The sequence below is a fragment of the Acomys russatus genome, chromosome 10 (assembly GCF_903995435.1).
Source record: "Acomys russatus chromosome 10, mAcoRus1.1, whole genome shotgun sequence".
NCBI lineage: Eukaryota > Metazoa > Chordata > Mammalia > Rodentia > Muridae > Acomys > Acomys russatus.
Window position 1 is genome coordinate 54,898,296 of NC_067146.1, and position 12,746 is coordinate 54,911,041.

At 45.4% G+C, this 12,746-nt stretch overlaps 1 protein-coding gene across 2 annotated transcripts in view; it reads left to right on the top strand.

Moving 5' to 3' along the window:
• Dpp6 (dipeptidyl peptidase like 6) overlaps positions 1–12,746 on the top strand; it is an 846,101-nt gene that overhangs the window by 201,640 nt on the left and 631,715 nt on the right. The window lies entirely within an intron of this gene.

The window sequence follows — 12,746 nt, forward strand, 5'->3', positions numbered from 1 at the left end:
TGCACCACTTCTGAAAGATACTGTGTGAAGAAGGTAGATCCCCCCAATGGCTGGTGTCTCAGTGTCACTCAGAACACCATTCATTCTGCACAGGATCTAGAGACCTTTATCCATCCCATTGCCTGAGCAAAGGATGCTGGGAGACCAGTGTGGTATGAGGATCTTTCTTCCCGTTTGACTTCCTTCTCTGTACATCACAGAGCTTTTGGTGTGAGCTTTACTCAAATATATACCATAAAACCATAAAACATGAAAAAGCCACAGGAAAGGGCCAAGAACAATCATCTCATGAATGCAACAAGCCATTAGTACACGGTAAATAACAATGTGAATTCTGAGACATGATAAAGGATTCCTAAGACCAGTTGATTTCCTTAAGAATTTACAAAAGTGTGCCTTGTTGAGAGACTATTGGCAGCTAATGACTGTTGGACAAGTGGCATGCTTCCTCAGTTGCATAGTCACTGATAGGTGCCCATGCGGCAGTTAATAGCATGCCACCCATGTACATGCAAGCAACTCTAATTAAACTCAGTGGTGCTCTCTCTCTCTCTCTCTCTCTCTCTCTCTCTCTCTCTCTCACACACACACACACACACACACACACACACACACACACACACACACACACGAAAGTATGATGCGTCTTCATGAGAGAAGAAGGATTTCCGTGGAAGAGGGATGGGAGAAGGCAATGGTGTGAAAAATGATTAGAATTCGTTATATACCTATGACGCAGCTGTCGCAATAGACAAGTTAATTTAAAAATTGTAAACCAGTCAGTGGGGGTTCTGAGCCACACTTCAGGTAAGACTATCATTACATTACTTGGAAGGCCAGTTTCACAGCTTCCTGATATGTACTTCCAGGGAGGGTCACCACAGAAGATAAGGTAGAGCGATGTGTGGAGATTTTCTAGCCCACTGCTTCACTCAGAGAGAAGATGGTGGGAACCCCACCTTCTAACTCCTTCAACAGAGGAGCTTTAAAGCTACTGAGTGGGCAGCTGAGAGATGAGGGATGATAAGCCTCCTGACAAGCTGGATCTGCTTTGTTCCACTGTGTAAGTCAACAGGATCTCTCAATGGCCAGCTTCCCTGTTGCACTCCCGGTCAGAGGACATGGTATGTATTTTTACAACATCTTGAAAGTAAGGTGTAAAGCTGTTTGTCTTTTCCAAAATGAATCAACAAGCATTTCCAGATTCAGAAAATGCATCCTCTCCCAGAGGTCAGGGTGTAGATGTGGCCAGGTCGCTCTCCAGGGTCCTGAATTTATGTACCATACTCTCAGAGTTTCAGCTCTCCCCTCAACATCATCCAACTGGCCCCTTGACCGGTTTTGTTTGTTTGTTTGTTTGTTTGTTTTTTATTTTTTTAATCTGTTACAAGAAAAGCCAATACGAGCTCAATTAGGTTTGGTTTAAACAAGCCAAGACTATACTCACCTCCAGCAGAGACCTCACTGCTCTCCCACCTCCTCTAGCCTCTAGCCAGCTCTGTATCCCACCTGCCAATGGCCCAGTGGATACAAAAAATGCTAAAAACCACCCAAAACCTATTTTGAGCTACCAAGTTCTGTGCACAGGAACCCAGCTGCATAACTCATCCACAGAACACCATGATGAGACCTTAGGCCCAGCGAATCCCCTCCTTTCCTGAACACCTGATTGCTCAGTACACAGGAGGGCAGAATTGGCTCATATAGTGGCTTGATTTCAATACTTCCCAAAGCACGCAAACACTTGTCAATGAACGGTCTCCTTTTGGTAAGAACCAGTCTCCCAGGCTGTCTTATTGCCCGTGCAGCCAGCTGGACACAGACATGTGTGATCTGAGGAGAGGGTAGCCCTTAGGCAGTTGCTGCTCTCTGACTGAATGAACCTGCATTTCTGAACTCCCACAGCACCCTCCAGTGGTGGCCTCCAGCTCAGAGTTTCTCCTCATTCTGGGGCCAAGAGAGTGGAGTCTGTGTTGGGTGTTGGATTGTAATGAGAGGGATGCTATCTCAAGAGAGACTGTTGGTGGAGTTGGGGCAGGAAGGTGCATGGGAGAAGGAGAGGAAAGAGAGGAGACTGTGAGACTGCAGGAAATGGATTTATATCCCTCCTGCCTCATATTCTTAATAGGGTGAATGAGAAGAACAAATAACACACAGGTCCAGTACCACAGATGGCTATAGGACCCAGGCTTGGATCCTGTAACCCAACTTCCTTCAGTGACTGTACCACCTAAAACTCCCCAAACAGGACCATTGACTGGAGACCATGTGCTCAAATGCTCAAGACTGTGCAGGATAGTTCTTATGTAAACCACTACAATTAAGCTTTAGTGAGGCAGTTCTCAACCTGTGGGCCAAGACCCTTCTGGAGGGTCAAATGATCCTTACCATAAGGGTCACCTAAAATCATCTACATATAAGATATTTATATCATGATTCATACCAGTAACAAAATTATAGTTGTGAAGTAGCAATGAAAATAGTGACATAGTTGAGGGTCACTACAACATGAGGAATCATATTAAGGGGTCACAACATTAGCCTCGCTAAACTCTTCCCTGCTTAAATTACTTCTAGTAATGGTGTTTTATCTCAGCAATAGACAGGTAACTGATACAATGGTCAGCCAATCAAGGGACACAGCCTTAAAGAAACCATACCCCTCCCTTCAAAAGCACCATCACCTGTGCAGAGCTTCTAAATCAGAAGTGAAGGCGCATGAACCTCCTGCCTTCCATACTAGAATGCTGGCTTGGCCTCACGCAGGTCTTACACAGACAACAGCTATTGTGAGCTCATGAGTTCAGGCTCCTGTCATGTCTGGAAGGTGTTTACTCAGGTCCTCCCAGACCTCTGGCTTCTACAGTCTTTCCATTCCTTCTTTATCTGTGGAAGAAGGGGGCAATATATATGTCTCATTTGTGACTGAGCACTCCATAGATTATTCCCTGGACACTGACCAGTTGTCATTCCTGTATCAACTGCCAACCACTGCCCAAAAACTTCTCTGACAAGATCCAAGAGTTGCTATAATCCTTGAGTGTAGAGAAAAGTTGTTAAGGCCACGGTGTTCTTCTCAGTCACTTGACCCTCCCTCCACACTCCATCCCGTCCAGGGCTGGCAGTCCTCTGTGCTTCATCAGCCCTGGGCTGGCATACTCCCAAACCTTGTTCTTGTCCCTTAGAATATGCAAGAGGCATTTGATCACTGAGAGATGTTTTCTTCCACATGCTCCAGTTTAGGGAATGTATCTAAATCAAGAGAAAGTTCTCAAACAGGGGGCATTCTCACCAGAATTAAGGATATTGACAACCTAAATTCAAGAAAAAATAAATAAAACCAAGTGATTTGTCTTGGAAGATTAACTCTGTGTCACCATTGTATTTTCTGGAAGTTTAAGTAAGTCTGCATCCTTGCCCCTCCCCTTCTACAATAGCTGAAGATCTCAGGTGGATGACACTGCTAGAACCCTCCACTGTTACCACCCTCAGGGGCTGAGCCAGGCCTGCAACGAGCCAGGAGTTCAAGTGATGGTGCCTGATGGAAGGGTCAGATCCAGAGTCTCTGTGCTGGGTGGAGAAGAGCTTTAGGTTTGCATGGCTGCAAACAAGTGTCCCTTCTCCTGGTCGCAAAGAGGCTGCAGTGCTCCAAGAGCCACATCCTCACACAGATATGTTCAGGGACAGGGACCCTGCAGCAGGTGATAGACTGAGTACAGTGTAGGAGAAAGAAATGACCCCCTGTATTACCAGGAAGGAAAAACTGTTTGTAAAAGCTGCTTATAAAGTAAGTTCTCTTAAGTAAGAACAGACATTCTTCTTGGTGGACGGACAAGAAAGCACACATGTGGCAGATGGGCAGCTGTCGGTATTGGGTAGTGACTGTGTAAGGCATGGTCAAAGGAACATTTTCATATCAGTGATTATGGAAAGCAAAACAAAAAGTTTTGGTTTTCTTCAAAGTAGCCATCCAATGGCATATTGCTGTCCCCTCAGCTTTCCAGAGCATAGTGTACACTACAAACTAGGGCCAATGAGCCATAGGTGCTATCTTTTTAGAACTTGTCTTTCATGAGAAGGTAAGTGTAACCAATGCCAGAAAGAGGGCATGCATGTGAACCAGAATACAAAGGATCTATGATGGGGAAAGGGCAGCCAAAGGCTTCTCTAGCCTCCTTCATTGGAGGGTACAAACTAGGACAGAATTGAGCATAGTGATGGATATAGTTTCTCGAAGACTGGGAACAGTGGGCTGAGTGTGGGCTCAGAAATTAAGAGCACTTGCTGATCTTCAGGAAGACTAGTTCATTTCCCAGCACCCACATCACAGGACTCACAAATCTGTGAAACTTCAGTTCCAAGGGGTCTGGCACCCTCTTCTGCTCACCATGGCCATATATGCACACACACACAAACACACACACACACACACACACACATACATACACACACTATGCCAGTCAGTTTCCTAGAGAAATAGAATTGATAGATTATATATGTATATATTATACAAGTATATACATATAGAATATATATATACATATAGAATATGTATATATACACACACACACACACACACACACACACACACACAGGCATAGGCTGTGGTCCAGCCAGTCCAACAATGACTGTCTAACCAGTGGAAGATCCAAGAATGCAGTAGTTACTCAGTCCACGAGGCTGGGTGTCTCAGCTGGTCTTCAGCATATGGTGGAATCCTGAAGACTTAAGCTCTAATCCTGGTTAGTGAAGAAATGGACTTGCCAGTGAGATCAAGAACAGTCAGGCAAAAAGAAAGCAGCCTACCCTTTTCTATGTCTTTTATATGGTGTGGCCCACCTCCTAACATCTAGATTAAAGACCCTTCCCATCTCAAAAGATTCAAATTAAAAGTGGGTCTTCCTACCTCAAATGATTTAATTAAGAAAACCCCCTTGCAAGTGTCACAAGTGTACCCAGGTCCTTGGGTTTTAGTTAATTCCAGATGTGGTGATGTGGTCAACCAAGAATGGCCACCACGTGTGCACACACACTTAAAAAGAAAATATTTTTAAAGTCATCAAAGACAACCTGTGATGTAGAGGAGTAGGGCTGGCCTCCCGTGAGCCTCTTCTGGTAGCCACACAGACTGGTTTCAGACATTTCATCAGTCCACTTCCGCTAGGGATAGCAACCGAGGCTGGGTGTGGCTGATCCCTGGAATCCTCTGCATACCTGAGATGGCGTCGTCTTCTTAAGTGGCTGTGTTTTACTCTGTGGAGAACTCCCTGCAGGCTGCCTTCCCAGGAGATCAGCTGCCACTTGCTGAGTTTGAGACCTGGAGTTTCTTTGAAATTTGCCAACTTAGTTAAGTCCAGGTGTGATCAGTGGCTAAAATCGTGGGCTAGCTGTTGTTGCTGGGTATCATTCAGGCGTCTGTGACTGTGTCAACAGGCCACCAGGAGTTGTGTGTATATCTAGTGAGCTTGTTGGTACTTTTGTGTTTTGTCTTAGAATAATTAGAACCCCTGTGTTCTATCCCATGGTATATTTTGAATTTGATAATTTTATGTTACAGAGATAAATTGCCTATTCAAAAAAGATGCTTAATGACTTGGCTGTCTCTAATGGGAAAGCCAGCATCCCCTGGTGTCGCAACCACTTATTTCCATCTCATTTGGAGTTGAACTTGACTGAATGGTATCAGAGCCCCTTCATACTGCTGCTGCCTTTACCACAAGAGGGCTAAGAAATCCTCCAAAGTCTTTTGCAAGCATTAATTTATCCAACTTTTCCCACAGAGATGGAAAGGGCTCTGTATAAATGATGCAATTTGAGTATTGTTGGGTTGTAAAGAGATGTAATGGCAGTGATTGTGGGTAGGATGCTGAGAAGACTGAGGTAATAGGGCCTATCAGGAACTCAAATCAAGAGGCAGTGAACAAATGGGGCCCACCTTACCTATTGTAGTGGAGAGTGCATCCACTTGTTGCCTTCTGTGAGTGAGGAAAGAGCTGTTCAAACTGCAGGCTTACATGACTAATGGATTTATTTAGCCAACAGGCAATTTCTGTTTACCTGTCAAGCAAAATATAAATATAAGTCATTGTAAGGGGAATTACTTTTTTGTGTTCCAAATTACTATGATTTGAAATGCAATTAGCTGTATAGACAAATCAGTTTTAACCTTTATGAGGAGGAAATTGTTGAGCAGTTGGTGGAGGAGAACGGATGGGGCTACAGTCCCCTGGGACTAAATTACGCACAAGAAACGGGCAGCTTCTTTTTGGTTTCCTTCTTCCTAATAGAATCTGTTTTTATTACGAGAAGTCACCGTCTCTTCTGTCAGGCACACCCACACATGTATGAGTCAGTCTCTGTGCTGTCAGCTCTTGCTTTTACTCATGAGGACGTGATCACACACAGCATACATGCGCTTCCGTACTAGCTCATTAACATGAGCATTTGCATATATATGTTGGATGTCACCTTGGTCCACACAATGCGCTGAAATTCTAAGCTGTCCCAGATGACACCAGCCTATTTTTCAACCTGTTGGAAGGTGCCATGGGAATTTGCAGTGGCTCTTAAGTGACGATGAAGAATAGAATAACATGGATTTAATAATGAACATCTTTAATGGACTTTAAAGGGGCAGGTTCAGGAAAATTAAGTTCAGAGAAGTCGGTTTTCAACTTAAATATGTTTATTACACTTATTGGTTTTTAATTAAGGACAGGTTTTCTTTATTGCATTAACTAAGCAGCTGGGCCAAAGCGAAGGTGCTGAGGCCTTCTTAATGGAATCACGTATTGGAAGTCAGACTTTCCCCCCTTTGCAGTTCAGCAGAGGAGCGCTCTGCCAAATTGTATGCATTTTGGCAGGATGGGAAAGGCTTTTTGTTTTTAAAGCACGATACCAAGACATCTCTTGAGAAAGGCACCAAGAGAAATGGGATCTTCTCTTCCAGGCCAGAGGACAGGTCAACTCAAGGACAGGACGGGCAGCATCTAGGCACATCCTCCATTCTAGGATGACTTTGAACGAGCTGCCTAACTAATGACGAAGTTAATGACGAAGGGGCTTTACTTTTTTTCTGTTTATTTATTTATTTATTTTTGTTTCTTAAAAGTTCCTCTCCCTGGTCTGGATAGATGGGTCAGTGATTGAAGGCACTTGCTGCTCAATGTAGTGACCTGAGTTCAATCCATGGGACCCACATAGTGGAAGGAGAGAACTGACTCCTGCAAGTTGTAATCTGACCCCCATGGCATGTGCATGCACGCGCGCACATACACACACACACACACACACACACACACACACACACACAAAATATAATTACTCCCTCCCTTCAGGAGAATCCTTACTGGGCCCTCTAAAAGTATAACTCTCTTCCTGGGGAGGCAGAAGTTGGAAACTCTCTCAGCATGCTTTGGCCCCATGTAGAGACTGGCCCAAGTGTGTTGCTCTAGGGTAGCGTTCTCACCCTTGAGTGCACAGCAGGCTTCCACCAAGTGTTGTTTCAGTACAGATCTGAAGCTCCCAGTCTCAGCTCTCTGTTTGGACAGGCCTAGAACAGGCATAGCCATAGCATATGAATTCCTAACATGTCCCCAGTGGAGGCTGACATAACTCCCGACAATCCTCAGTGGGTTGAAAATGCTGACTAACAACCACACTATGAAAAGCCATGCTCTGTAGCCAGGTGCAGTGGCACACACCTTTAAAATCTCAGTACTCAGGGAGGCAGATGCAGGTGGGTAGCTGTGAGTTCAAGTCCAGCCTGTCCTACAACACTGGTCCAGGACAGCCAAGGCTACACAGAGAAACCCTGTCTCAAAAAACAAAAACAAAATGTCAGGCTTTGTAAAGAACACACCTGTAATCCAGGCGTTTCTGGCAGTCGTCTCCTGACAAGGTTGTCCTCTGATCAACCCAGCAGTGCTCTAGCTCTAGGCAAAGGGAGAAGCTGGATCTCCTCATTTTTAGGGAAGCCTGATAGTCGCCTCGTGTATAGCATTCATCTGGTGCATGTGAGATGTGCTGGCTGGTCTGCATGACTGCAGGCTTGGTTTGGTTCGTTTCCACTTCACAACAGAGCACAAACAGCACTCACTAGGCATTCAGGTACTTTCTGAGCAAAGAAGTGAAATGCCCGCAGTGTTACCAGGCATGCCCTTTCCATCCTTCCCATGCATAGACCTGAATTTCTTTTTTAAAGTTAGCTGTCAATCATGGCATGCTGTGTGACAAATTACCCCTGGATGCAGCTGATTATACAATAAATTATCCAAGACATAGTTTTATACTAATGAAGTGGGTTTTTTTTTTTTCTGGTCCACACTAGGCTCAGCTACATGCCTTTGCTCTGTGCTTCCCAACTGTGTGGCATGGCCACAGCCTAGCAATTAGGTCTAGATCCCCATGGCAGCAGAGAACAGGAGGCATGTGTCCTTATAGAGCAGAGGTCAGTCAGTGACACAGGTACCCACCAGGCCTCTACCTGCATCATGCTCGTGCCCTGGCCAAAGTCAGCCATATAGTCAGTTACAAGGGTCATAGTCCTGAAACTCTTGTAGGTAAGAGGATAGTTGCTAAATAATACATCATACTTTCATGGGTTTGAATATGGAAATGGTGGCTTAACTCAAAGATGAATCATAAGGCCAGAAATAAATGGCTTACAAATAGAGTCCTGTGTTCAACTGTGTTGAGGTTTTGTTCTTTCTCCCTAAGCCCCTCCTCTCCAAAAATGGGCAGTTGAAGAAAGCACTACGAAAATGCATTACTAAAAAGTGAAGATTGGAAATTAAAATTTTACTGGCAAGTTTTATTGAGTTAAAATATTTTTTTTGTTTAAAACATAGTAACACTTCAGTATGTTGAATAGCTGAAAAATAATTAAATTCCCACTTTGCCTTTAAGACATTTCTGAGTTTACTGATTCCTCTGTGTGGCTGTATATATGCCCTGTGCAATCTCTGTTTGGAAATCTGTGAAGAGCCCACCCGCCCAGCCTATCCTTGTCAGTCATCTTGCAAATCCAGACAGACAGCATGGCAGAAGGGAGGCGATTCAAAGCGAAGAACGTGCTTCTCTGCTATGTTTGCCACTTTGTTTTGGGACTATCCAGATGTCTATTTCACTTACCCCACTTATAGAAGATCAAGGTGCTATTATCTAAAAGATACAAGAACATCTTCAGGAAAGGCCTTCCCTCAGGGTGTGCCCAGGTGGCCATCTTATATCTCCAACATTAGTAGTCAGGAAGGGCAAATGCCTTTCAAAGTTCTTTGTTCTCAGTTTTAGAGCATCCTGTAGCATCTGCTGGATTTGACGATTTCTTATATTTGTGTATAAGTCTGTCACAGGCAACAGCATACACAGAGGCAGTCGTAAGGCACTGCGCAAAACAGAGCAGGTGGACACTGGTTTTCAACAGTAACGAGAAGAGCCCACAAATAAGCTCAACACATTTCCTCCAGTGCAGCTCAAGTCCCACATTTGCCCCTCTAGGCAGAAAAGTTTGCCCCAATGTTTCCCCTCATTGTTTAAGAGTTTCATAGTTTAATGTATTTGTCATACTTATTTATTTGATATGTGTGTGTGTGTGTGTGTGTGTGTGTGTGTGTGTGTGTGTGTGTGTGCGCTCATGTGTTCCATGGCACACTTGTGGAGGCCAGAGCACAGTCCATAAGAATCATTTCCCTTCTGCTATGCGGTACGTGGGGATTAAACTCAGGTTGGCAGGCTTGGTGGCAAATACACCCATGTACCTGCTGAGCCATCTCAATTGTCCTATAGTGTTTATTTTACAAATATGATGTTCTAAGCCACAGTGAGCCAGGATGCTTAGACTTGTTTCCTTCCAAGACACTAAGATCTGGACAAAAGGCCCATGGCTTTATTTTTTCCTCGCAGTATCTTATTCTTTATGTTGTGGGAGAGGGGGTTCCAGATGTCATGCTCAGTAGAGGTTGCCTTTCTCTAAATCCTCATCGCTTCCCCTGCGGTAGTGTTAACCTGCTTAGTCTTGCCCCGGGGATTATGCAGCCCCACAGTCTCTAAATGTACTCTGCAATTTGTGTGCCTGCATTTAGGGGAGACTGGATCTGCAGGTGCCTTGCCAGGAGTTCATGGCTTCACAGTCAAAGCCATCCCTTAAAATGGTCCTGGGAGCTTTGTGCTCACTACAAAAGTTGAAAGACTGTGGCCACGGTCTCCACTTAGCTGCATGCCTCCATCAGAGTGCATCAAGGGAAAGGTTGCACACAAGTAGCTCTTCCCAGCTCCCTGACCTCTGTCTCTTTTAATCCAGCCTGACCAGGCTCTGCCTTGTCCATCCCTCCCTCCCTCCTTCCCTCCCTCTCCTTTCCTCCTATTTGTGCTCCAGATGTGCCTCTCCTTCCCTTATTGTTTATTAGTTATTATAGATTTTTGTTTTACAATATATGTGTAAAGGAGAATAATTTCTATTTCTAGAGTAATTCAATCTGGATTTTAACATCGACCAAACTTCAAGTCGAATACTTAGATTCACCAGGGAAAAGTGGGCTTGAATATAGACATATACACCTTTTCTATGAACTTACTGAATCCATCATTGAATAAATGGTTCCATCTTTGGGGTAAAGACATGGCTCACCTGCTAAGTGCATGTACCACTCTTAAAGAGGACCTAAGTTCAGACTCAAACATCATGTTAGGAAGTTCACAACTGTCTAGCTCCAGAGGATCTGACACCTCTAGTCTCTGAGGGTACCTCACTTGTGCAAACATACCCAGGCAGAAACATGCTACACGAATAATGAAGATGGTTTTCAAAAATTCTATAGTTAATTTACAATGATTAATAGACACTTATATATGAAGTATTAGACATGTAGCCTGTATGATTTTTACATTGTGCATACGTGTATTAGTATTGTATACAAAGTTATTAGTGCTTGTGTAAAACTGTACATATGTCCTTCATGTATAATAAGGAAGACCCAAGGGACTTCCATAGGCAGTAATGTCAGAATCCTTGCCTGCAGTGGATGTGAACCCATGAAAGGCAGGGCCTGTCGTTTCACATGGCTGGCAGAGAACAACCTTCCACATGAAGGGCTGAGAGCCAGGACTCACTAATCGGGGAATGGCATGTTTAATCGTATGTCCTTATAATCACTCGATGGGTTGTCTGAATGTGGCATGGTGGGCAAAGCTCTCCCTCCCCAGACTTTCGTGGCCTCCCAGTAAACGAACCCTGCAACGACTGGAACATAGCTTCAATCTCTTCTGATTTTCTTCAAAAAGGGACATGGTTCTAATGTGCTTTAGTAGCTGTTTATTCTCAGTGGACCCAACAGCTGTGGAACACAAGATGGGCCAATGAAAGTCTACAGAAAACCAGCCTCTGCATCAAGAGCACGGGAAAGAAAGGCTAGAAGGAACGGCAGGCAGTTACAACAGAAACCACATCTTAGCACAGTACATCGCAGCTTCCTCCACTCCCAGGGCTCTGTAGGGCACTCTATGGGCTTGGGCCAGGGAGACCTGGGGTCCTCTGCCAGCCAGGCCTTCTCAGCAGCTGCCTGCCCTAGGCTTTTAAAACTCTCAGTATTAACATGAAAGATGAGGAGGCTCGTGGAGCACCACCAGGTTGTAGGGGAAGTCAAAATGTCCCTGGATTCATTGTAGGAGGGGACAGCCGAGCCTCTGGGCAGATGCCAGGTTTCCTGTGAGTTTGTCCAAAGTTCCGTCCCATGGCGATGGATACTCATCCCAGCTCAGCCACAGAGGCTTGGGTCAGGGGACAAAAGGGCTGGCTGTACATGGAGGAGGTCAAGCAGCCAAGAGGCAGCAGTGGCTGGAGGCCCAAGAATAATAAGGGTTTCAGAAAGCCTACAGGGAGGAATAGAGGAAGCAAGTAAGGGGAGATGCCAGATGTGGTCCTGACTTGACAGTCAGACAGTTTGGGCATCTGTCCACACGGGGGCACCCGAGCACGCTCGAAGGCACCAAAACGAGTTTGTTATTGGAAGCCCTGTGTGCTGCTCAGCCTTTGGGGTCAGAGCGCCCCCTCACTGCATCTCAGTGCCAGAATAGGGTGGAACAAGGTTTGGAAAGGTTGTTGACCTCCAAGCGCTTTAGCGTTTCCCTCCCCCCAGCCCTCCCTGTATTTACAAGTAGACAGGCAGGCAGGAGCCAGGCGTGCCCTGGAAAGCGTTGCTGTTTAAGCTTCCACTAGGCCTGCCCAGAAGTCCTGTCGCCTGTCCTAGACTTGCCCTTCCCTTCTTCAGAAGATCAGAATAAAATCCTTTTTTCTCCCCCTTTAAATCCTGGGCGATGGAAAGAAGGTGAGTCTGGGAACAGGTGCTTCCCCGAGCCTGCTCATTACAGGCCTGTCTTCCTTCTCACAGCTCCTCCTGAGCCCTGCATTGCTACGCCAGGCTCTCAAAGGTCTTTGTCAAAGTTAACCAAAGCTGGAAGAACAATACTAGCTAGGAGTCCCTGCCGGGCACTGGGAGGCAGCTGTGTGCTGCAATCCAAAGCAGATTCAATGGGAGCCAAGGTCTCCAAGTCCAGGGATCCCAAGCAGTTAGTATTTGGTTTCTTTGCTCCGCTCTGGCCTCTTGCTGTGCTATCTGCTCTCAAGGGGGACACACAGCCTCCAGCCGAGCTAGGAGCGTCCCAGCCCTGAACCCCCATAAACGACCCAACTGGTGTCCAGAGAGTCGTATCATATCCCTCAGCCACCTCCAGCTCCCTGGAACTGGAAC